Here is a 27,091-nt window from a genome sequence, read left to right on the forward strand (position 1 = left end):
AGTATAAACCTGCGCCAGTGAGATAATAGAGAGGAAAGTAGGGAGAAAAACGAGTAAAAGAGATAAGCTACTGGACCCACCAAGAAGAGCCGTTCCCAACACCCCAAGAAGAGCCGTTCCCAGCACCCCAAGAAGAGCCTCTCCCAACGCCCCAAGAAGAGCCATTCCCAACGCCCCAAGAAGAGCCGCTCCCAGCGCCCCACGAAGAGCCGTTCCCAACGCCCCAAGAAGAGCCGTTCCCAACTCCCCAAGAAGAGCCGTTCCCAGTGCCCCAAGAAGACCCATTCCCAACGCCCCAAGAAGAGCCGCTCCCAGCGCCCCACGAAGAGCCGTTCCCAACGCCCCAAGAAGAGCCGCTCCCAACTCCCCAAGAAGAGCCGCTCCCAACGCCCCAAGAAGATTTGATAAAATTGGTGATAACGCTGCCAAAAGTACCAGGCTGAGACTGGAATTACATTCATATAAATTTCAGTTTTAATATAAGTAGATAAAACAATGCCTAAAATGTAATATACTAACAGCCGGTATGATTAAAAAGTGCTTGTTATGCACCAAAGCCACCGCAGTAAAGCCCATGGCCTTCTTTATACAGTCACCAAGGGACTGTATCGATCATCTTGAGACGTTTGCCTGGGTTATTGATTCAATTCTAAGGCTGTCCCAATCAGTTTCATTCTGCTGATTACAATTCCTGCTATTTCAAGTTCTTAAAGGTGCTGTTCCACTTAGATTCCCTCGCCCTAGTATGTTAAGCAAATACATTTAAACAGATATGTAATTTCATTTTTATGGAGGTTTAAATACATAAAAGCAACGCACAGACTTCTAATGCGCCTTTATAACATCTACGGCAATAACCTATCTGTGCCTGCTTGTGTGTCACATGACACCTGGCAAAAAATATGAAAGAGGCAAAATTTTACTTGTTACATGCAGCAGCACTAGGAATGTTTCCAATAGTGCATTGAGCTATAGAAGTGTTATATTATTGTTATCATCTATTGATTTATGTAGTGCCATCATAAGCCGCAGCATTGTACACTGGGTAAACCGGACATAACTAGTAGTGTATTACATAACATGGGACTTAAATTCAGAAGAATCGGTGGAACAGCAGCTTTAATATTAGCAAATGGTTACTAGTTCATATATTAACTGGGCTCTTTAAAAATTAGCTGCTCTTCTTGGTTCTCATCCCCATGGACCCTGCATGATCAGTCAATGTTTCATGAAACGGTTAATTTTGCGTTAATCTTAAATCAGGGCAGAGAACGAGGCAGGAAACGTATATTTAGACACTTAAAGAAAATACAAAGTGATGGTGGATTTGAACCAACTGGCCTATAAATTTTATTTATCTTACAGTGTAGCGTAAAGGTGAGCGTGTCCTCTACACCTATTAGCGTAACTCCGTTTATTGGACAGAACTATCTGCGGAATGTGCCTTTTAATCAGTGTCATGGTTTAAAAAATACTCGCTTTAAATGCAACGGACTATTTTACCCCGGGGAAGCTGGGATCTGCGGCAAAAGTGAGCAAAACAAATCTAACATTTTCTGTCCCTTTTACTCACCCGCCTGAACCACTCAACAATGTAACAAAAAAAGAGAGGGATAACCCAATGGGGAGGAATAACCATTTAAATCCTGAAAACATTAAGTCGCCTAATACACATTTATAGTACTTATTTTGAACATAGGTTCATTTTACACATTTAAATATCAATGTAAGATTTTGGGGGAAAAGGACCCAATTTTAATAGATATCCTGCGTATTCCTGAATTTCAGCTTTCCTGCTCCATACTGTTTCCTAGAAGGCCGGTGCAGGTATCTACTACTCTTAGCCTACATAAAGTTGTGTTTTTGTGTATTTCTCCTTAGCCTTACACCCTTCATCATCAACATAAGCCTTTTTTATTGTGACCTATAATGTTTTATTAACGTGTTTCCCCTTCTTCACCATATTTAATCCCTTAATGTATATAAAGATTGGCTGAAGATCTGACGTCCTTGTGTTAAGGCATTTCCCATCGAATATACCATCACCTATAGTTAGGCATTAAACCCCACTGAAGTGCATCCAACCCCGGTTTTTGTTGTCAGAGGGGCAGCAGTGCATTAAACGATAGATAATAACATGATAAAGGCTCAGTTGGAGAGAGGAATGTTCATCAGAAGAGCTTGCAATTCAATGGGAATAGTCCCTGCGCATTCCATGCTAATTGGGGAGAAGCGGTCTGTGACAACCTTCAAGTGATGACTTACAAGAAAATTATTAGGAAAAAACCCAAATACTGCGTAATGGTGATATCATCGTTTGGGGATGTATAAAAGGGTCACATGACTTAGCTTTACGGCAATTCTAACAACGAGCTAAACCTGTCTTTGATCTAGAATTCCTGTGCTCAGGAACCACTCGTGCTTTATGGGTTCTTTCGCCTATATTGTATAAGATAAGCCTTCATTTGTTCTAGACCAGCGATCGCTCAATTCCTGAGGAATCCTTTATCTGCCGGGGCTCCAGATCCATGCTTGGATACATGTGAGCGAATCACAGGGTCACTTATTTTATTGATTTACATTAGTTCATCGATACCTCGTCCATTGGTTGAGTCTACCTCCAATCAGCCCTGGGTATAAAGCAAGGTCAAGAAAGGTTGAAGTTTGAAAGGTTTACTTAAATCTATTTTTAGCTTGTTACATTTTTCATTGTATTAAACGTAAAAACCCATATTAATCCAAGAAAAGATGGAGTCTTTAGTCGTAGATGATACCGTTAGTTGTGCTAACACGAAAAGAGATTCCAGCTTGGCTCCTTCTGAAGAAGACACCTCTGTGGTCCTGAGAATGTATGCGACACGAAAACGATTGATGTTGGAATAATAAAAGGTGTCAAAAACGACAAAAAAAGGTAACAAGCACATAAATGGAGACTGCAGGGTGCTGTTGAAATGACCGGTATATACATACAACAAAGCATGGAGTCAGCCACACGCCCAGCACATACATACAGACATAAAAACATAGAAATATAACATTTAACCCATGGAAGAACCATTTGGCTCATCTTGCCTGCCCGTTTTTCTACACGGAAAGACTCAGACCATAATAAGTCCTTGGACATGTCTCAGATTTATTCTATCCATACGGCTATCCCAAGCATGTGTATATTCCTGTACTGTATTAGTCTTAACCACTTCTGCTGGGAGACTGTTCTAGTTCCACATTAAAAAGTGCGTATTTACTAAGGGAAGACGGTGGAGTCGATTAGTAGAGCACTTTATCTGGAGCAAGGACTTCTGTTGCGATGCGCTATGGCTTTTATGGGTATAATACCCCACTTAATGCAATTGTCAACCAATTACTATCTTCTCTTCTACAATAAAAGACAGAACAGCTCTGGTCTGCAATTAAAGTGTTAACTTTATTGTGCCAATAAGACATTTGTTCTGCACCATTTTTTATTGTCCGGTTGCATATAGGGTTACTTTAAGACCATCGTGGTCTGCCTTGGCTGCCACGAAGCTCCACGATGATGCTATATGTTATATTTTGTTTGCATTATTGGCCACTGGGGCTAATACAGCGATATCAGATTTCCTACAGGAGAACTCTGCAGAGAAATTATTTAAGGGCAATAAATAATTCCGTTTACAAGATGAACATACATTTTCCGCCTCTTCTCTTTACCTACCCTTTAAAGGCTGCACGAACCTGAAAATAGATAACTGAATGGGGAGGAATAATCATCCAAATCCAGAGAATCCATAATGTGTTTTTCTAATACAGATGTATTGCTTATTTTATACTGAATTATAAAATGCAGGATTGGGGGAAAAAGCGACTGATAAACTTTAATGCACGTCCCCGGTATTTCTTGAACTGCAACTTTACTGCTTCTTATTGTTCCTGTCACCGTTTTAGGTTCATAATTACACAAAATGTGTAGATAGAAGAGACCCCGGGAGTCAGGGCCGCATTGGTTCTGTATTCACTAAGGGCCGCACTGTGTATGTGTGTGTGTGACGGAGGGTTACATGCTGTGGTGTAGAGATGGGCTAAGGGCTTACGTTGGATATAGCAGGGTTATTGCGAAACCTAAACCCGGCTTTCTCTCTAATACGATATATGTTTAGGGATGGGTAGAAGAGCTTGGTTTGTAATTAGCTTACCAAATGCTAATTACACGGCCAACCTCATGCCACTCCCTACAACTCCTACCTTGTCATTCACATTTTAATGCATATTAACCTCAAAGTCACCACGTTTGAAAGCTATTTGGATGCACCTGCTATTATTCTAAGACAAAATTCCCTTTCCCGGTTAAACATTGTAATTTGGGGCTTTGGTGGATGACCAGGCAGGTAATTCTCCCATTTGCTCCTTATCAGCGAGTCTGATAGCATTAGACTCCATTGATATAACACAGAGTATTGTCCACCTCCATGCAAGGCTTGTTGAGGTGGCCTCTTGCTCATGGTTGTAGCCGTTGAGGGTGAAACTTAGAGGTTGTTGTCCATATGCAATTGTGCGAGGTGCCAATTTTGCAGATTCATTACCCAATACCACGTTCGGCTGGAGATATCATTAAAGTTGGCAGCAATATAGAGGGCTTCTCTTATGGACCATGAGTGATGAGGGTCATACGGTAGGCTTGAGTATAACTCTGGTATACAGCGTGCCCCATATGTAGAATTTGAACCTTCCACACTCTAATAAACTTTTTTACTGGGAATGTTTAAAATCCATTCACCTTGGGTACTCTAGATACCATGGGGAGGCTGAAAGCATTCCACCAGCTCAATGATCCAAAAATAAAGCAGACAAAAATAAAGAGGAATACCAAAGGATCCAGTCAAAATGTAAATGCTGCCTTAAGTCCTTGGAATGCTAGGCACCTGGTGGATGAATATAGAATTGCACGTAGAACATAAAAAAGGTTCAGGTAGTGGTTTAAAATCAAAGGAGCGGGGGGGGGGGCACTAGCCAGCTATAACACGTGGACTACCAGTTTCGGTTATGGTCTATGAGGTGTAAGCAGATTCCGGCAGTAGGCTGAATGTTATTATGGGTGGTACGGAGAACTCATTAACCAGGATGGAGGGGATTTGAAACACGTACAACATGATTCCTAAATTCCTAATAAGCAGTTAATCGCATTCTACTTTAATGATCCCGTTATCACCTAATGGAAATGGAATTATAGTGAAATATGGACAGTTATCTCAAGTTTCTCATGAAACTGCACCAAGATTATTTAAAGGAACTTTACTGGAAAAGAGGCACTGATAAGATTGTACAATTCTATAAGATTACTACCTGTTTCTTTGCATTTACCCCTCCTGTAATTACCTGCTTTGTTTGGGAGCAGTAATAGGATAGAATGCAGTATGTAAATATCTGTAATCAGTTAATTTGTATAATTAGCTTGAAATGTCAGGAATGTAACTGATTAGTGGGGTTGTTTAACTGGTCTGGGGAGTAATAAAATGCCAAAAATTCAGGATCCACAAAATGGTGTTTACACCAACAGAGGAGACTAATGTACCATGCCGGGGGTTTGGGACCCTTTTCTGTGATCCTTTTGTTATGCTAATTAAGATCAGAGTACAACCTCTGATTTCAGGGAGTCCTTTAATGTAATTGTGTATATGCATATTCTCCAACAATTAAAATGAAGTTCAAAGAAAGCTAAGCACATGGTTAGTTACTGCACGCCACCGGAGACCTGACTCTATTACACTCTAGGTGCCTTCAGGATGGGCAGACATGATTTCAGTGCAGCCATGCAGTATGCATTTTCCATAGTTCGAGTTAAAGGGCTATACCATGTGCTTCGATTACCCGTGTCTCACTAGATGGCTCTGCGCGCGCTCATCCAGACCAGCGGTGGAGTCTGTGGGGCACATTGAAAAGCTACAGGAATGTGAGGAGGCACAGCTGGAAATGAGGAAGAGTCTTGTTGGAGAGGTCCTGACCAGGGGAGGTTGCCTTTGTGTCGAATAGGGCAAATGCCTGGTGGGCTAGTGGCTGATAGCAACATACATTCACCTTTTTTTTCTTCTCCAGTGGCTGATTGGGTCCGTCAATGTGCCGCAGCATGCAGACGTCAGCTGGATACATGCGGCCTCGCGTCTGCACTTACATTATTTAGCAGGTGCTGGCCAAGTCCGCTTTCCTTCCTCAGTCTGTCCTTGGCTGGCACCATTCACCCTTCAGATCCCAACAGATTTTGAGCCAGTGGTATGGGAGCGGATTTTCTGCACTGTTGGGGTTACCCTGGTTTATAAGGTCTTGGAGTCACCTTTTCATTTGGCCAATGATAATAGAAAACTTGAATGCATTCTGATGGCAGATAAGATTCCTTTGGCCATTAAGTCCACCCAGTTTGCCATTTTTTTCAAACCTGCATTAAGCGCTCAGACCATACTTGGTCCTTGGTCCTGATTTCTGTTCTGGATTGCCTTGTGTCTGTCACATGTTTTCTTGTATTCCTCACTGTTTCTAAAGGCTATTACACTTCTTCACACCCTCTCAGTGGAGAAATGTCTTCTAACATTACATCAGCCATGCATACTTGGAGTTGCGCTCCACAGAAGGTGGAATGCCAGCCTTTCCCAATGCGTGATCTATAGTTAGCTCTGTGTTCTTGCCCTTTTAATAAAATACACATATGGCAGTTATGTAATACCATTACAACAATTATCTACAATAAACCTGTAGTATGCACGCTAAAATAGTTTTACCTGACTATGGTATGTTGTCAGGTGGAGCGATCAAAACCCTTGCACAACACACCTGTACCCAGAAATGTCATTAAAATAGTTCTTAAAGTATTTTCCATACTGAGAAATAGTGTAACGTATTACACGTGACAGGTATGCATTTAATCCTGGTGGACATAGCCTTTAAAACTTGAGCATTATTACTGTTAAGCCCAGCAGCGCACATTGTTCTGTGCCGTGCATGGAAGATGGATCACTGTAATGTTTTATAATCTGAAAATGATGATCATGGTGCATTTAGTTCCTGTGGAATCAGAAGCAATGACAAGGGGATTTGTAGATAATGGGACCGGGGGATAGCGGGATACTTCAGTTTGTCTGGTGATCGGATCAATCTATACTAAAATCCTGATAACATAGAAGAGCCTGATACAGTCATCAGGCTATAGGCATGAGCATCAGGAATATACTCAAACATACGCAACAAATCTATCTATATGAACTTATAGCATGCTATCATTTACTGGACTATGTATTTGAAATATACCTCCTTACTTTCAGTGTTAGTGGCATTGTCCAGGGTGATGGTTCACCAGCAACCCACATAAATGCCCCACTGAGCACAGCATTTTGTGACATGGTGCAGAGGACGGTGGGTGCTTGTGCAGATCACCTTGCAGCTGTGATGGCATAGCGATAACAGTGAATAATTACATTTTTTAAATTTTTTTTTTCCTATACATTTGCTAGAGAGTTGGCTAGCAAAATATATCAGTGGTGTGACCAGAGTTTCCAGCCCCCTCCTTGTACCACTCCCTCAATCCATCTGGCTGTAAGGTTAATTCCAACCAATGTAAAGAATATAGTATTTGTTGATAAACAGCATTTCCTTTTTAATCAATAAACATTTCCTAATGCAATAGAAAAAGTTAACCGGTGCCGAATTTATAAATGTCCGATGAAGTTATTAACATTTTAACCACAGACCCAAGTGCCCTTCCGTCTTCAGGCTGCCGGTATGGCCAAGTTTGATAGTGTTGTTTGACCCATTGGAGAACGTGTAGCAAGTGACTATTACAACTGGCTACAGGCACTCTAACTGTTAAAAATATTCTATGCACGATATGTTGGTAAAACATTCAAGCAAATGCCGCTTTACAATGAATTTTAAAAAGCTCCAAAATGTCCCATCCTCTAATTTCATTTTCCAATTCTGATCGCGAATATAGTGATCTTCGTTGGCACTAAGCAGCACACAAAAACTCAAATCGGTTGACATATTGTTTTAGCTGTTGTGTCTGCCGTATGATGTGTACAGGAAGCCTATCATCTGCTGTCGGTCAATTTCTGTAAGCAACGCAAGACCAGCATCTCTTGCACTATTTTCGGCAAATTTGTTTCTCCCACAATGTTGTTGGTGCGACAACTTGTTTGGGCCTTTTCCTCAGCCTCTTTCATCAAAGTCTCAAACAATGTAGCAAAACGGTCCATATTTTGATGACAAATATCTAAGGCTAGGCCTAGTTTTTAAAAGTACGGTTGAGCATTGGTTTAATTCACAATAGGACTCCATAAGTAAGAAGAAAGAGTAATCCATAAGGCTTGCATTGATGCACCTAGTGTCATTTTTGGTGTCTGCCGTTTTGTTGGATCCATCTCTTAGCTCTTTGCTTTCTTTATTGTTTCCATTATAGCAGAACACATGATTCTCTAGTAAAGTAATGCATTCATTTTGAATTAAGGGTGACAGATAAGGAATTTTTTGGGTGCATTTCTGTGTCTACTCAGATCAAAAGATGTCATGGATCATCAACTATTGAAAATTTCCAGAATTAGTCTTTGAATCTCTGAATCAATAGTCAAATGATTCTGCAGTCTCATATCTAATTCCTTTCATTCCATGAAACTCTGATTATAACCAAAACTGTTTTTCTATTCTTCTACTCTTCCTTCCCAAAACGTTTATAATTATGGAATAATCGGCATGGAAAACAGTACTCATGGAAAACAGAAATGCATTTTTGACAATTTTTTTGAGAATTTTGTAAAACCAATAACTTGAAAACGATGTTTTATGTCTTTTGGGAGTGGTCCATTGTGATGTTGAACAGACGAAGACCCTCTGTCGATTAACTGAACTTTTATGCTGTCTTCAACCATTTCTGGCCAATAGTCTGAATCAGTGAAAAAAATTGGAACATTATCAGAGGATTGCAAAGATTGGCAATCATCAACATGAACATGTTCAGATGAATTATAGTTACGAAATGGTTTTATTGTTCCACAGATGGTACGTGAGCTTGGGCACTTGCAATATAAAGAGAAAACCCGCCCTCCAACTATAACAGATAAAAGCTTGCGTTGATATGGTTTGTTGTCCTGGAAGAGGTTAATGTGAGGCCAGCTGTAGGCACCAGATTGCATCCCATGCTCTGCTCTCCGTGGCTGACTGAGGGACACCTGACCCAGTGACTAACAGCCAATATCCTGTGGCCTGGGGCAATTTGAGGAGTGGGAGAGAGCAGAAGGTCATGGAGTCTTAACTACCATAGGGTTAATTCAATCAACCACTCTGTGTGTATGGCTTTCTCTTGTCCCCCTGTCATTATATCTCTATCCATTTATGTACATTTTCTTCCTTAATTAGGGGAGTTTTGAAGTTAAGTAGCCCAATTGCGTAAAAACATTCATGTACTGTTTTCAGCATGTTCTCTGTACTTAGTTCAGCATTTCCTCATCCTCATTTGGCGTATCCCTCCAAACTATATAGTATTTCTTAGGACATGTGGGGCTTTAGAAACCATCCTCATATACAAGGCACATTTACGATGTAAAATAAGAAAAAAATTATTCTCCCACTTTTACCCATTATAAGTGCGCCCATGTAATTCATATAAAGAGAAAAGAATCTCAGAATATATTTAGTTGCTTGTCTTGCACATATCTCTTAATAGGGAAATATTAGAAGACACTATTTTTAGGCAGTATTTTTTTTAATTTGGCCCTTAATAGGGCTCTCATATTCAACCACTCCATACAATTATATATTTCTGAAAAGCAGACATCCTAGGCTAGTCCTCAAGGGTAATTTTATCCAATGAGCTAGGCAAATATTAGTTAGAAGTTAGGAGCCAGCTTGATAGTTCTTGGACATCAGAAAGCTACGAAGCCATAGCAATCAATATAAAATATCAATATCTTAAAACCTAGGAGCCAGGGCTACCTGGGATTTGTTAAATGCTGGTCTAACTTTTTTGATTTAGCCACTTTTTTTTAGGTTTCTCGTTATTTTTCATATACATCTACTGGTAGAGATTGGGCTGTTTGATGACTTTTTAATGCTTTTTAATATTTTTTTAAATTGTTCCTTCATTTTTAAGAATTTTTCTTTTTACTTTCCCCCTTTTCTTTTTATTAGAGGGCAGCGCAATAAGGCTAGTGACCCCTCTGGGATCTTTGTAGACCTTGGGGATCTCAATTGTGACTAGCAGGAAACAAATATAATTATGACATTACAAGGGGCTCCTTCAAATATTTATTAATCATCATCTTTTTAAAGAAGGAGAAACTGTGTTTGCCCATCTGATCTCTCTGCCTGCTGATCACACAGTGATCAGAAAGCAGGGCTCTGCAGTCCAGTATTTTTCTGGCATGCTGAGTGTGATCAGCTGCAGGGATCATGTATAATGATCTCTAGCACTTTCTCTCTCTTCAACCCACAGTTAGAAAGAGGATGTGGAGGCCATGGAACACTGAAAAGGCAATGTTTGAAAACATTGCGTTTGTCATCTGCCATTTATTACACATATAATTCAGTGTAAAATCAGTCGCATGCACATGGTAACAGCTGTCTGCCCCGCATTCCATACCCACTTTACAGAGTATTGCGTATAAAGGTCACTCAACACTAAGCAACAATATTATATGATGTGTATACTTGTCACTTGCTGCAAAGGGAACACCATCTCTTAATACCGAATAGGTCTACTATTAGGTTATTTGAAATTGGGCATAAATAATTTTTTGACATTCTTCAGTTTTAAAGTGAGACTGTTACTTTACTTATTATAAATACTCATTAAATATACTTATTATTTATTGATTTAAATAGCACCATCATATTCCACTGCGTGGTACAGTGGGCAAAAAGGACATAACAAGTGGTGCATAACAAAACAATTTTTCAGTTATAGAAAGAAAGGCCCTGCTCAAACAAGCTTACAATCTAATAAAGTACTTTTAATAAACCAATGTAACAGTATTAAATAATAATTTACCCTACACTTCCAATAGGGTGTTCTTGATTAATCTATTCTATTACAGCATGCCATCACTTTGTTTGCAGCAGAATTAGGCAGGTGGGTTCAGGACAGGGATAGATTAATAATGCAGGTTTTGCCCTACACGAGATCGAAAGAAAGTAATATAATACCTAACTTTTATACCAAATGCCTCCAAACCAATTGCACTGACGGAAATGTCAAACACACATTATATAGGTAGTTTAATTAAGACATTAAATCATGTTAAAATCTGGATGAAAAAGATGAGAGGTCCATGTCAAAAGCCCAGAATAGCATGGTAGCTACAATTTAGGACCTAATATGGTGATAGCTTATGATTTCTCATCTACGTAAAGTGAAAGTGTGTCGGTGTGGCATAGCCTGTCCTGGTGTGTGTGTGTTTGAGTGTCGGTGTGACAGAGCCTGTCCTGGTGTGTGTGTGTTTGGGTGTCGGTGTGGCAGAGCCTGTCCTGGTGTGTGTGTTTGTTTTGTGTGTTGGTGTGGCAGACCCTGTTCTGGTGTGTTCTCATGTAGTCACTTCAGAGGACAAAACTTTCTTGGCCCAGAAATCAGTGAGAGGAAAAGTAAAGGTTTTGTGGTATTTACTCTATTTAAATCTGCATATTTTATTAAAAGGATCAGTGGCAGTAAATTGTATCTTCAGGCATGCCGTGTATGATTACTTTAGTAGTTTACCGATTAATCCCAATCCCATCACGTAAGATTCTATCCTTTATATCTGCCGAGCACTGATGTCATCTTTATCCAGTATATATCAATGCTGATGAGTTAAGAGTATGTCTATTTTATTTATTTCCATAAAATGGCCACCAAAATCCTCAGCACCAGGCCCGTGATGCTCTTAATCCGGCCCCACATCCAGTGTGAATCAGCCAGTTTAAATCCAGCTTGTACCCGCAGTGTGCTCCAGCCTTGTGCAGTATTATTTGGCTAAACTTGTGTTAAATGGTTTGTGGACTGACTTTGTTTTTCTTTCTAAGTAATTTAGTATTGATAGAATTACATATAAAAGTTTATCAAAATACTGTTTGTCCACTCCTTTGTTCATTATCGCCAAATTAACCCTGTATTAAAATGCATTATAAAGCTAAACGGTCATATTTTCTCTCTGTGAAAAAAATGAATGCGGCCCACGCAACATTATTTTATGCAAAAAACTAGAATATGAGTAGAAACTAGAAATGTTTTGAAATACAAAATAAAATATTTTTAAAAACTGTTTAAAGTGATACTATTAAAAAAATGGTTGGTGATCCCCTTTAACTGGATCATATAGGTAAAATAAGTAAAAGGGAATTCAAAAAAAAAATCCAAGGAAATTCCAAAATAAATAAAATCAAAGAAAATCTGGTGAAAAACGAAGTTCTTCCTCATAAGTAAATGCAAGATATCAATTGGCTCCAGTGAACCGTGCTTGACAGAAAGAATATTTAATCTAATAAAATTAAAACTGTATACATTACAACAATAATACATCAATGGCAGATTGCCCAAGGCAGAATTTTGTCTGTGATGCTGCCGATGCCTCTATGACACTTGTGTTATGCATAAACCATTCATTATGATATCAGTAAAAAGGGATTTGAGACACCTTGGGATAGCAGCTGGCACTTTGGGAAGCAGATGGCCATGTTTGAAAGGGGGGTGGAAAGGGGGGAAGGAAAGAAAAAAAAAAAGAAATAAAAGGAGGGATTAAATTAGGAGGCAGGTGTGCATGAAACTGGGACGCTAAATACAACATATATATAAGTTTGTTAAGATTTATGGTTGAACAAACTTTGGATTTTCAAAAACCACATTGATAATGGACTGTGATGCTGGCGTTAAACTGGGAGGGTTAAACTTAATATAATAAGGTTAATAGGATTAGTTACCATCTTAATTAATCCAAATTAAGCACACACTCATGCACATGTACAAGTCACAGAATGTTTCCATTTAATATGACTCACATGCCAAGGAATAGGTCGAAACACTATTACATAGGGTCAGTTTTGCTTTTTGAAAAACAAAACTGTGCACAGATATACTTAACAGAGAAATATTCTGTAAAATACAAGTCCTACCGAATAAATGTATCAGTCTTCTGTTATTACATTACATTTATTCATAGAGCGCCAGTAGATTCTATAGCGCCAGTACAATAGGAGTACTTTGAAAAATAGCAATAACATTTAAATTGACAATGTACAGTTTGACAATAAGATTAACATAGTTTGAGATGTACTGGTAGAGAATGAGTAGAGGGCCCTGCTTGATTCTCACATGGATGTACATAAAATACTGGTAAAGCCATATTTAGTATCAGATTTACGGTAAAGCAGAGTATGTACTGGGTGCGTTGTTTGTCATGTCAGTGTCTGAATCTTTTGGTGGTAATGTCATGGCTGCTGCTTCCTGGAACCTTTATATAGGTACACCCAGGGTTTACTTTACCTCTTAAAAGCAGAAAAACTGCAGACTACTGTGCTTGGATTTTAACAGATCAGCAACGCATAATGAGGAACCACCGCCTTTACAGCTTTAACATCCTTCATACCTACTTCAAATGTTTGCCTTTAAATTGAGGTAACACTTTGGACATACTTAGCTTAAACAATTTTGAAATGCTGTACCCTTCGTGACAATGGCTGTTTAAACATTTTTGTTTAGCTGTTATTTTCTTCTTTCTCATTTACTGTACTCACACAAATGTATATATTGGGGGGTTAGTAAAAAAGGGCTTTCTTTAGAGACCATCATTAGAAAGAAAACCTCTTACTCACCTACAAATAGTAATGAAAAAAAAACTGCTAAATAGATTCTAATATTTGCCCATGAGTGGTGGTCTGGCTACTGCACATTTGTCCCGTCTAGCACAGGAGACATGAACTCTAAGGGATCCAGGCATAATATGGATTTAGAGGCAAAAAGAGGCTTTATGCTTGCCTGGTGGATGTAAGATAGTGTTTAGCAATACATTCTTATTAGAAATACCCAATGTTTTTTTATATTTTTTTGCAAGTTATAGGGCAATAAGTACAACTACCGTATTGCTATTTTATATGGGTGTAATGCCCACATTCTATACCTTTCTTAGTTTTATACTTTGAGACAAGAAAGGTTTTTTAATGAATAATTCTAACTGGAGGGGCATGAGGTGTTTAGGCCCCTTTTTTTACATTTTATTAAATTTTCTTTATTTTTTGACATTTTGTTCTACTTTCTTGGAGTGGATGGTTATCCTTATGATGTCATGGTGACATCAATAGAGTCTATTATTTTAACATTTAATCAAAATTATTTTTATGATTTTATATTTTACTGATGACTAAGCGATCAGTAAGCAGGGCTCCATTGCCTTGCATTGCTGCATTGCTGTCTGACCTGTCAGATCCACTCGGAACATTTTTACTTTGATTATAAAAGTTATTGGAGCAACACTGGCAAAGCAGATTAAGCGACTGATGCATGCTTTGTAATCTGATTTAATACCATGACGTTCCAGGCGCGTCAGTTGTCATTACCGGATGATCTTCTGTGACATGTCTGGCACGTCAATTGTCATGAAGGAGTAGAAGTAACATGACTATTTCACAAAAAATTGATGGCCCTTTGTGGCCTTCATAACGAATTAAAAAGTAATATGGTGTAGTAAAACTGCGATAGAGTGGATTAAAGTGATATGTTAACTGGTCCCACTCACTTTTACCAGTGCAAAACCTGCTCTGGAATATATAGATCTACTTCCTTAGAGTAGAATGCCCTTAAGGAGTAGTAAAGGGCCCTTTTGGCAATAGCCTGCAGGTTCCTGGACGTGGGTCCTGATATATGCTTTTCGTTTACCTGAAAGCATGCAAATCCCTGGCTACAGAATACCCTTGGGATGAATTGGAAAACTGAGTGTGAGCCAGACCTTCTCATCCAACTTGTGCCTGACACAAATGCTCTTTTGGCTGAACGGGCACAAGTTTCCACAGAAACACCCCAAAACACCCCAAAATCTTGTGGAAAGCCTTCCCAGAAGAGTGGAGTTTGTTATAGCTGCAAAGTGGGAACACCACCATATCAATGCTCATGGCTTCTGAATGGGATGTCTAATAAACTCATATAGGTTTGATGATCCGGTATTCACATACTTTTGGTCATCTTGTGTATAACTGAATAACTTATTCCCTACTGTTTATACATCCTGCATGGCAGGACTTCACATGTGCTTGTCAGCAGCATGTGGAACGTAGGCATCTTGTAAAAGGCCAATATGGCTTTCAATATGTTCAATCAGGAGTGGATAACGTCAGAGCGTGGAAGGGAGTTGCTGCTTCTTCATAAGGTAAGTACATTTCTTTTCAGGTTTGAATAATGCATTTGAAAGTACTTTAATATGCTTTAATTGTTCTTGGGGCTCTCTGGAACAACTTAACATGTGATTTGGCTTGATTGCTGGATAGCGACCAAGGTTGTTTGTATCTCCACATCCATTCCATGCTGCCCACTAAGCGTCTTGCTTTGACTTCCTGGAAAATGTACAATGTTCCTAATTATTTCATGTTGCAGTTATTCATCTCAACGTATCTGACATTCCTCCGCTTCCAATGTTCTTTTTCTCCTCAGGGATTCGCTCTAAACCCACCTCCCTCCCTCTCATATTAATTCCTGAAATGCCAAAGAACAAACTGTTCTCTGCGTTACTAATGAAGGACATACATTTAGCCTTGAAATAAAAAGATAATTCAGATCTACACTTTAGATTTCTATTTGTGGAAACAGAGCATTGCCTAATCATTGTGTTCGGGGTATAAGGGAGTTATCATAGGTCCAAATTACTGCATTTGCGGATACCATGAGTTTTGGCAACATGAAGTCCCATGTAGTAATGTTGTGATTAGATTATCAAAAATGATTGGCTTGTTCTGTCATTTGTTCATTTCATTCTCACAAGCAGAAACATACAATATCATGGCAAATAAAAGCTATTTGACAAATCCTATTTGTACATTTTTATCATCATTTGCTTACTAATATCACCTCTATCACTATATAAGATCAAGTATCAGATATTTAAGGAATATTAATTTAATAATAACCATTTTGGCCAAGTGGCAATATAAAGTTACTTGATTTAAGATGACCTTTCACTTTTTGTATGAAGAAGTGGCAATTTGAGTGAAATGCATGAAGCAGATGTTGGCTTCTTCCCTTGCTGGCTTTTAAGTGATTATGTTCTGTGATCTTTGAGTTTCGCATTCTTTAAAAAAAAATGACATAGACCTAGGGGTCCTTACTTCAACATTAAACCACTTGTCTTTAAATCAATTGTACTAAAAGAGGAACAAAAAGTTCAAATTTCAATAAACACATTTAATGACACTTCAGGCTTGGTGCCGTATCTGGTTAAAGGTTTTAAGGGCACACAATTCTTATCAGGTTACAAACTGTCAGTGATACAAATTGAGCCCCCCCCCCCCGCCATGTGAAGAATCATCACTAAATCATCATTCAAATTGGCTGACATCATTAGGAAATTCAGTACACTCCGCAGACACTGGACACTAAAGGTCAAGAAGGTAAGATGACTAATATTGCTGTCTTGGGGGCTTATTGTAAGTAACAGAAGAAAAATCTCAGACACGGCTGGTATTTGATGGATGGGATACAATGAGGCAATTGTCTCTATCTATCTATCTATCTATCTATCTTATTGCCTGTTTCAAAGTATCTTCAAAATCTTTATAAATCGGAACACATGTGTACACAGGCATTCTGCATTCATTATCTATCTATATGGATCCTTGAATAAGTATATTCGTAACTCAGCAATGGTGCCATGGCGGGAAACTTTCCCAAACACACCATAGTAACAACATCTGAACCATTTGGTATCCTATATTGGATCAGGAGTCGGTAATTAAGTGTTGCAGAAATACGATGTTACTTCAGATTACATCTTGTAAAAAAATGAACACGTTTGACATGCAGCCTCCACAGAACAGGATATTTCAATTCATCTGGGAAGAAAAGAAGGAAGAAAACAATGAAAAGAATTCAAGAAAACAATTGGACCCTTTTCAGTGCCTCAACTTGAGAAGGACCGCCGAACAAAAACAATCGTATACAGCAAAATCCCTATATACCTAATTAGTGGGAAGTATGGAACTGACACAAAAGTATGTAACTCTGTACAATCTAATGGAACATTAAGCATTAACATGAATAATTTAAAGGGACACGCCAGCATCCCAGGCAGCCTCCGGAAGGATGAATGTGTTTTAAAAACTTTGCAAGTACTTTGATATGCATTCAGTAAGCAATTGCTGAAAGTGAGAGGAGGCAAGTATACCACATGTCAGGAAATGTGTTTGGTGAACATAAATCTAGAACAACTATTTTAGGGGGCAGTGGGAGGTGTAAATGCATGGGGGGGGATTCTGCAGAATACCCCCATGAATTTGTAAAGGGGTACTATGAAAATGTAAAGGGACCACTGAGGTACTGTATTAAAGTCCAAATGATAGCTTGAGTATCCCATGATATGACTGTGGTTCAAAAACAGGATTAAGGATCTGCGCCCCACTGTTTGGCTGTTGGCTGGCCTTACCATACAAGCAAAATAGGTGGCTGCCTAGGGCCGGAAACCAGTAGGGGGCACCACACCAGGATCTCCCCTATGCTGGGAAGCAAATGCTTGCTGATATGGAGGTACTGGAGATATGGTTTCCACTTTTCAATTATCCAATTTTCAAGGAGCAGCTGAGATGTAAACCTCATAGTATCAATTAAACATTAGAAGCTAATGGTACCGCATATACGTGAAAGTCTTTTATTGTAAAAAGAATTGATTTTGACACACATTTGAATATGGATGTAAAATAATAAATCAAAATGATCCAGTTTTCACGTCTTTGGCATGCATTGAAGTACCATTGTGTACATCAACAGCCGTGAAAGCTCGGTGAGGCTCTGTGTTTTGGAATAGGTATATATATTTAGTAAATTGTTTATATCTATTTTTATTTTCTAAAAAAAAAAATAGCTATTAGGATTAGGATAGGATTTCCTATTAGGATATTCATTAATTTATAATTCAAATGATGTTTAATGCTTGGGGGAAGTATCCTCTGTTAGGAGAGAAGCATCAAATAAGTGAAAATGCAACGTTAATCATTAATTGTTATTTTTTTCAATCATTAATTTATACCTACAGTATAAGGTGGGGAATACAAAATAGAAATAAAGGCTCACTTTAAACTATATTAATGTTTGTAATATTAATAATATACTTTTTGGACTGACACAAGTCACAGGATACATATTTACAACATGTATTTATTATTTAATACAGACCAACTCAAATGACCTCTTAAATGTCGCCATATTCCATGTTTATATATTAGAATTAGAATAATGATGATGTTGTTTCTGCTTTAGAATGTTTCATTAGCATCAGGGTAATTTCCTTGACTTCAGGATGTATTAGGTAGAAAGTCTGCATCCTGTCCTCTCCTATTGTATCACTCAGGCACGAGGTATGTCCCAATTACCTCAATCATCAGTTTGAAAGAGGAAGACCTTGCTTCTGGACAGGGGGCAAGCTAGTCCCTTATCTTATCACATGTGACAGACACCCCTTAGGCTCTATGAGATAACAGACACCTGCAAGGTCAGAACCTGACCAGTGTATGGGGGTTGGCCCTTCATGTGATATAGTGATATTAAATGTTTCATGATCTTAATCAATAGACACCATTTAGAGACCTGAACTGAAAAGAATGACAAAAAATCATACTCTAAATAGAGAAAACCTCAATGAGCCATAAAACTACCAAAATATTTTACATTGCTTAACATGACCCATCAGCTAAAATTCCACCTCATTCTTGACTATCTATACCCAGGGCAGCATTAATGCTACACTGGACATACTTGTGCTTTATGGGTTTCTAACAGGTTCCCTTTTTTCCCGCTCCATCTCAATGCTTCTGTTTTCCCCTCCTTCTTATCCAATTCAGTCAGTCGCACAGGCCAGTTGTTGTAGGTCCCTGTGGAGTACATGACCCCTGGGCAGCTTTTACTCCTGCCCAGTTCTAAAGAGCACATCTGTTATAGGTGACTAGCTATTTATATACTTTTAGAATAGTTTCATAATTCTTTTATGATTATTGTTACATTAGCATTTAAACATTTGAAATACCGTTCTATAAATGCCAGCGTTTGCGTTGTTGAAATAGTGACGGTGAAGATAGCACGCAGTAGAAGATAAGTGGAAAAATGCAGGCATGCAAGATATTCAAAAGTCCCATGGTTCTAGAGATGAGTGGGAATGTCACTTCCTGGTCTCTGCTAGAATCTGTGTTGAGTCTGGTTACATTATACACTGTTATTGTGACCTTGTACGGACATTTTATCCTCTAATGGACTGAATTCCAAGACACCAAAATTTAGCACACACTGTTTATTTGCAGCAACACAAAGAATATTTATACTATACAATATATGAACAAAATGCATATGGATACAGACACACACACATTATATATATATATATACACAAAACAGGGACTTTTAGGACATTGCATTATAAATACATAGACATTTATATGTAGTTGGTCCCCTCTTTGTAGCTATAACAGCTTCCACTCTTCTGGGAAGGCCTTCTACAATATTTTGGGGTGTTTCTGTGGGAATTTTGCCCATTCATGCAGTAGAGCATTTGTGAGGTCAGGCACTGATGTTGGACGAGAAGGCCTGATCCCACAATCTCCGTTCCAGTTCATCCCAAAGGTTTTCGATGGAGTTGAGGTCAGGTCACTATGCGGGCCACTCGAGTTCTTCCTCATCAAAATCGTGAAACCATGTCTTTATGGACCTTGCTTTGTGCACTGGGGTACAGTCATGCTGGAATAAAAAGGGCCTTCCCCCAAACTGATGCCACAATGTTGGAAGCACAGCATTCCAATGTCTTGGTATGTCCCATTCACCTCTGCTCAATAAATGGGCAAATATTGCTAGAGAAACACTCTAAAATCTTATAGAAAGAGTGGAAGCTGTTATAGCTGCATAGGGGGGGGCAATTACAACCTATTATCTGTGTATTTAGAATTTAATGTCATAAAAGTTCCTGTTGGTGTAATGGTCAGGTGTCCCAATACTTTTTCCATATAGGGTATATATACGATGGTGAAACTTTAGAGAAAGAAAACAACAAAACCCAATTGTTTTGTAATAAGGAAGCCTCTGGCATTTCCTGTTAGTGGTATGCCATCCATCTTGCATAATGGAATCTCTCCTGACACCATAGTTCCTTTGTCTAACATACTGATAAATTGATAATTGATATTCTCTATACAATAGGTTATATAGTCAAGGTTAACAACTAGCTGGTACAAAACAAATGATCCAATTGCCAACTGTCTTCAATACACCCACCTCCACGCTTGTGTTTACTGTAGAGATTATTTAAGAGAAATTGTTAATTTCTTTGTGTTTATATGCTAGCCCATATGAATGCTCCCCCAAAACACACCAATATAGTGAATTCTGCTTGTCAAAGTACATATATTGTGACTGAACATCCTTTAAAGCACAAGGAGTTTGTCAGAGCTCTTTAAGAACCACTTGTTTTCTAGAGTAAAATAAAAGCCAATTCCAGATCCAGCTAAAATTGATGTATTTATTTTCTTCAAATCAGCAGCAAAACCAAAATACAATATAAACAAAATAACTCATTGTTCCTCTGAGCACTAACTAAACACAGGGTTTTTTCTCTTTAGGTTACGGTTGCTTCCCACTTCCCAACAAAACACTGCAACCAAAGATAATGAAACCAGCAAGGTTTTTGCTCAGCAGCTTTCTTGGCTAGAATAAGAAGGAGAGTGAATTGCACCAAGCTTGTCTTTTTAAACCCTCCTAATCAGACCAGGTGAGCTGTAGTTAGTCACCTGTAAATCCTGGTCTGGATTTTATAAGGCTGTTGGAGCACCAGCCCACCCAGCTCTTCTGGATACTCCACCCCAGGGACCCATCACACAATTTATAAGTCTCACACTTATATTTATTTATTGTGCTTACCTTTCCCTGGGGCTTCAATTTGACTTGTAAGGTCAAACAAAAATAGCCAAAGCAGGCCGTGAATACTGCCCATCCACTACTATACCGGCCTTTCTGTCACAATATATATATATATATATATATATATATATATATATATATATATATATATATGTAAGTAAAAGCCACATGAGCAAATAGTACCTCAACCAGGTCGTACACCCTCTCTCATGTGGTATTTGTCTTCTTGTGTATGTTGTAAGAGACATATGTGAGGGCTTTCAGTATTTAGCATGTGCCCCACTTGGATGGCACCAGCTTGCCAATCTCAGTGTACACACGTAAAGGACTCCACCAATCAGTTTTCTCTTAAATGTTAAGGCTAAAAAGGTAAGAAATAGATGGATCACTTTGATAAGGATCCATTAATGATATCCACAGCTGACTGAGTTCCTGGGACCGTTGACAGCTCCAGATGTGTACTATGCAAAAATAAAACAGGCGTTGAGACTTGACTTCACAAAGCCATTCATCTATCATGGGTGGACCTATGCATTCTGCTGAAAAACAAACCTGAGTGTTGGCTTTTTGTTGGGATATTTCTACCCCATGAACGCTTATTTTTTTATTGTTTACTTTTTACAATTAACAATATTCTGCAAGATTTATCACTTTTTTCATTGGTTGCCTGGCAAAACCCAGAGAGTTCCAAGTTATGGTGATGATCTCCTGAGGAAGCTTCTTTGGCCTTGTATGGTAAAAACGTAAATCAATAGTATTTGTAGAACCACTTTAATTATTCATTATACAATTCAGCCCTTTTTTGTTGCTGAATCAAATCAATTTCTGCCCTATTCTAGGATATTTGAGGAAGAACTGCATGTTTTTAAACAATCTATAATGCTAAATGCAGATGGAATACTATGTTGCACTGATAAAACAGAGCCCAGGTTGGTACAACTTCCTTCCTGTTTCAGCTGACAGTAGGGAAATGTGGGAAATGAAGGGAAATGTGTCCATAAGCAATAACAATAACACACTAAGTAGGGGGGTTGAATGGTGGATTCAATTGTTGCTTTTTCTCGTGTTTTGTGCCTTTCATAAGAGTTAACCAGTGTCACTTAAAATGAACCAGTCACCAGTGACATACTTACCTTGGATACTGCCCTAAGCCTGACCCAGGGCAGCACTTCTAGCTGCCCCCTTCCTCCCTGCAGAGCACCAGGAAATGACATCATATCTCAGCGCTCCATGACTTGAAGACCTCCAAGCCTTTTAAAGCTGTGTACTCTATGGTGGAAATTGGGGCTCATTGGGGGAGATCAGCAGAGGCACACTGGGAGCGCTGGTCACTCAAGAGGGCAGTCCTTCCTCGCTATTCTGGCAGAGAACCAGCAGTGTGGGCTTTGCTACCTTTTTTCAGTATACAGATATTAGTCTTTAGGGTTGTAAATTGACATCATTGAGGTAGCAAGCGATCTGCTGCAGCCTAAGACTGCTCACTTATATATATGAAATAGTGGACACTTATGATTTCAACAAGCTGGTGGCCAGTGGAAGGAAAGAAGGCTGATATATTTATTTACATTTATTTAAATTTGCACCACGTAGTGACAATTTTATATACCTGTTGGTTTACTTATCAACTGAATTATCAAACTTTACCTTACGCTTAAAAATGACATTAAACTGCAGACTAATTTAAAGTTTTATTTTATTCAATTTAATGCTGAAAGGCAAAGACAAATAATGATGTGTAGTATATTTTAGCATCAAACTATCTGCTTTACTCAGGTCCCACGTAAATACGTAAGGGCAGTTTCAAGCAACTCATTCACCTATTTTATTCACTATACTTTCTCTGTTCTGTGATGTCAGCTATAAAGTTCCATATAGTTTACATCTGTTACAGCTATAAGATGGAATATACGCTCACATTGATGCCCAACTCATAATCACTCCCTAGTAGCAGCTCACATTGATCTTGCAAACACAGAGAGGCTCAGCAGTTCCCCTACAGCTAGAAAAAGGTGCACAATATTTTACAATTGGTAAGGATACTGTAACTACTTTAGTATGCGTTCTTCCAAAACAAAACCACAAACAATGTAGAGCATGAGCCTCTTAATCACAGGGTTGTCTAGCTTATCACACAGAAACTGTATGTATATTACCACCAACCAAAATAACATGATAGTTCCAAAAGACGGTTATGATAAGATATAAAGAGATTTTGTTTCCAAAAAGGCAATTATCATACAGGTTTCCAGGTGACCAAAGCAGATTATACGCTAATTGGTCACCTTTAAAGTCAGCCTGCTTTTTCTGACGTACCAAACAGGAAAAGAAGGGACATGGAGTGAACTTCCACAAAATCCAAGGTAAGTGCAATAACAATGAGCTTCCATTTGTGAATATGTTGGGAAGAATAGTATTGGATATCTGGCTATGACAAGCAATGCTGTGTAGCCCGGCTAGCTCAGTCGGTAGAGCATGAGACTCTTAATCTCAGGGTCGTGGGTTCGAGCCCCACGTTGGGCGCGCAGCTATTTTTATGAAAATTATTATGCAAAAACCACATGCATATTGCTTCCAACACAAATAAGATACAAATTAATATTAGTAACAAACATAAGGAAGAACACAGAAGCCAAAGTAGATTCTGTCAAACCATCATGACCAAAGCAGATTTTCACAACCACTCGGAGGCTTATTGATATGAGCCAGGAACAGGTTCATAAGAGATCAAGCTGCCCTAGGTAAAGTGTGAGTTTGCTGAAGAATTGTGGTTTCAAATCTTTAGTTTATATTACAATGTCCAACCATAATCAGCTTCTGCTGTAGGAAGAGCTAAGGTAGCCCTCTATGTTGTATAGTTACATCGGTGACATTTTCCATTCTCCTAACCCATCAAATTATGCATTATACAGGGACATCCAAGCCCTTATTTCTGGAGAAACTCGCCAGTGCTCAATATAATGAATAGCGAAAGAGGGAATTTAAACCATAATTTGCCTGTGAATTCCCCCTTTAATGAATAACCTCAAACAGATAAATCAATGCTTGTATTGTGAACATTGATAAGCATGATTGAAAGGTTGCTCTATAAAATCTCTCTGATGGCCTATTTAAAAGATTATACATTAAAGGGTTTCGGGGTAATCCAAACACCAAACATAAATGTGCAGAATTTCCAGTTCTCGTTTTACATAAATATAAAGCTTACAGCAATTCACACTAACAATATGGCAGACTGAGACTTATATCATATTGCATTCTTCTTGTGGTGTTTCTTGGCCACTAAAAGGAAAGCTGCCTTATGTTCTCTTCCATTTCAACAGCTTCATTAAAATATACTGTAAAATATACAGTTCTGCCACATTTAACTGTCAGCAGTATGCTTTAGATATTCGTATACTGTACCCCGAACATTTCATGTGTCCAAATCAGGGCACCAGTGTTGGGAAGTGTGGCTAGAGATGTGGGAATACAAAGTCAGATGTGGGAATGGGCAGAGCCAGTGGTGGGATGGGTCAGATACCTGAAGAGACATCTTATGGTGTTCAGCTGCGAACATCCATTGATCTTACAGTTCCCTGGCTGGTTGAGAGAGATCTGGTGATCTCCCCATCTGGCCAATGATCCCCACTGCCCACAAAAAATGGACCAGTGGGCCAGCTATGTGGTACAGTTCCTGAATGAGGACTGAAATGAGGACGCTTTTAGGCTCAAATGACCTCAACATAGGCCTGTGTATTGTCACACACCTATCCATCTTTCCAAAGGTCTACCTCTGAGATGGGTATAAATATGTAAGAGTGTTTCTTCTACTAGCCTACGTTAAAATTAATTAAAAATGCTGACATATACGGATGAATATGAGCAGCTGTGAATAGAGAATGGAGCTGGCACAAACAGAAGCCGCTCTTTGTGGCCAGGTCATGCTACAGGTTACAGCTGCAGCCGGTTTCTCTTGACAGGGATCAGGGAAGGTCTTGATAAGAACAGAATAGCCACTCTATTTATTTTTACATTCCAAAAACCACCTAAATTCAAAGCATTGGAATTTTGCTCTGGGGAGTAAACTGTGTGAGGAAGTGTGGATACACAAAATAGACAATGCATCTTGTCAAAGGACAGCTAGTTTCAGGAATGCTGACATGGCATTCAATCCATTTTCTTATTGTGATATATGCAGCATTGTTGTTCAGTGTAAGCTTGTCTGGCCAACAGGAAATTCAGATAAATTGTACAATCAATGGAATAGGTTTATAATTGGAAACTGCAAGCAGGACCTGATCTAGAACCAGAACTGCCCTCCTGTTGAATATTAATGTTTAGCACTGGCTTTTATTGTCTAATTTATTCTTGCACCATTAATAAACTATACTTTCCTGGGAGCAGAGATTTAACTTGTCGAGCTGGCTTTGTGAGAGGCAGGTTGTAGAATAACAATGCTTCTAGATATATTTGCGTGAAGCCTATCAAAATGACTAACAGAAATGTTCATCTGTAACACAAGCAGGCTTTTAATTCACACCTTCTGCTTTTGCTGTCTTTAATCTAAAGATGCCTGGTGTATACACCAGAATATCACTCTTACGGACCTTTAACTTCTAACACAGAAGCCATTGGTCTACCCAGGCCAAGTTGCTCCGAGGTGTACCTTGGCCTGCCCTTTGTCGGGGGACTTAAATCCCTGTTCCTCCGACTCAGACAACCGTTCTCAGCAACTTGGCTTAGGAGGGCATTATGCTTAGGAAACGATTGCTGATCGCTTCCTAAGCTCTGTTGTTGATCGGTTCGGCGGTGGCCATTTTTTTGAGGGGGGGCTTTCATCCCAATATCCACGGCTAGCCTTACTTGTGAGGCTTCCGTGGATGCTACACAGCTGCCAATCGTGGCGAAAACGTGCTTTGTCGTGAACGGGTTAAAGGCACTTATTGTTTACTTAACAGGCATAAATCTGATATGTTGTCCTGTCCATTTCTCACAAAGAATTCTGGAAAAGGTGTCCATGGTTAAAATCCGTACACAATTCTCAGTTAATGATCATGAAATCCTCATCAATAACCACTTACCCTAACTAAAACTACGTCACAGAGATGCATGCTATATGTATATATTGCCACCGCTTCTCTGCAGTGTTGCGACATGACCCACTCCTTGCCCACTTCCACTCCAGTCGCACCAATTTCCTCTGTATGGGGCTAGCCATCCACACAACGTCAGTGGGACCACCAGCCCCATCCCGAAAATGGAATGCTTTGGATAGCTGGAGGCTGGATGTTCTCAGGTTTGCAATCACTCCCCTGGATTTAAGGCTTGAGAAAGACCTGTGCGTCGAAACGTTGCCTGTGTGAAATAAACTCACCTTATCATTTGAGTGCTGAGCCTTTGCTTCTTTATTTTGGATCCCCTGGATTTAAGGTGCAACTTGCTGTAGGAAGCACTTCCTGCTCACTTTCCAGCTAAGCAGTAGATGGTGCTGTTCAGTAGAATCATCCACTTTCCCTTTGGCTCTATTCACACCTGACATGTTGGGATCAGGTAGGGCACTGGAAGAAGGGGCAGCCATGTGCGGATCAGTACTAGATCTATTAGAATGTATAGTCTCCTGTGTCATGTGTACCCTATATAACTAAATTCTAACATATAATATATAGGGACTTATATACGGTATATATATATATATAGATACACACACACTTTTGCCATATGTGGCACACATTACCCATACATTTAAAGAAAGCACACTTTAAGGTATGCTTTTGTCCTGCACATCTTCCCTAATTCGTCCCTAAAATGGGCCTTAAAAATTGTCAGCTAGTGCACTGAACATTGTGTACTCTGACCACACGTGGAACTGGGACACCCCAAATAAATGCCCATGTGTATTGCAAACAGCCAGAAATCTGGCAGCTCTCCATACAATCGCTGGCCAAGTGCTGTGTATACTGTAGAAATATTGCAGACATTTGAATCCAGGGGCAGTTGTTTGTTTTGGCAACAAAACTTCAGTTTAGATTTTACAGT

At 39.1% G+C, this 27,091-nt stretch overlaps 1 non-coding gene across 1 annotated transcript; it reads left to right on the plus strand.

Annotated features, from left to right (window-relative positions):
- The first annotated feature begins 23,523 nt into the window (after nt 1–23,523).
- Nucleotides 23,524–23,596, plus strand: TRNAK-CUU (transfer RNA lysine (anticodon CUU)). The gene has a single exon. It is a non-coding gene; the product is annotated as a tRNA-Lys (tRNA).
- The last annotated feature ends 3,495 nt before the right edge of the window (nt 23,597–27,091 follow it).

The sequence above is a fragment of the Spea bombifrons genome, chromosome 3 (genome assembly GCF_027358695.1).
Source record: "Spea bombifrons isolate aSpeBom1 chromosome 3, aSpeBom1.2.pri, whole genome shotgun sequence".
NCBI lineage: Eukaryota > Metazoa > Chordata > Amphibia > Anura > Pelobatidae > Spea > Spea bombifrons.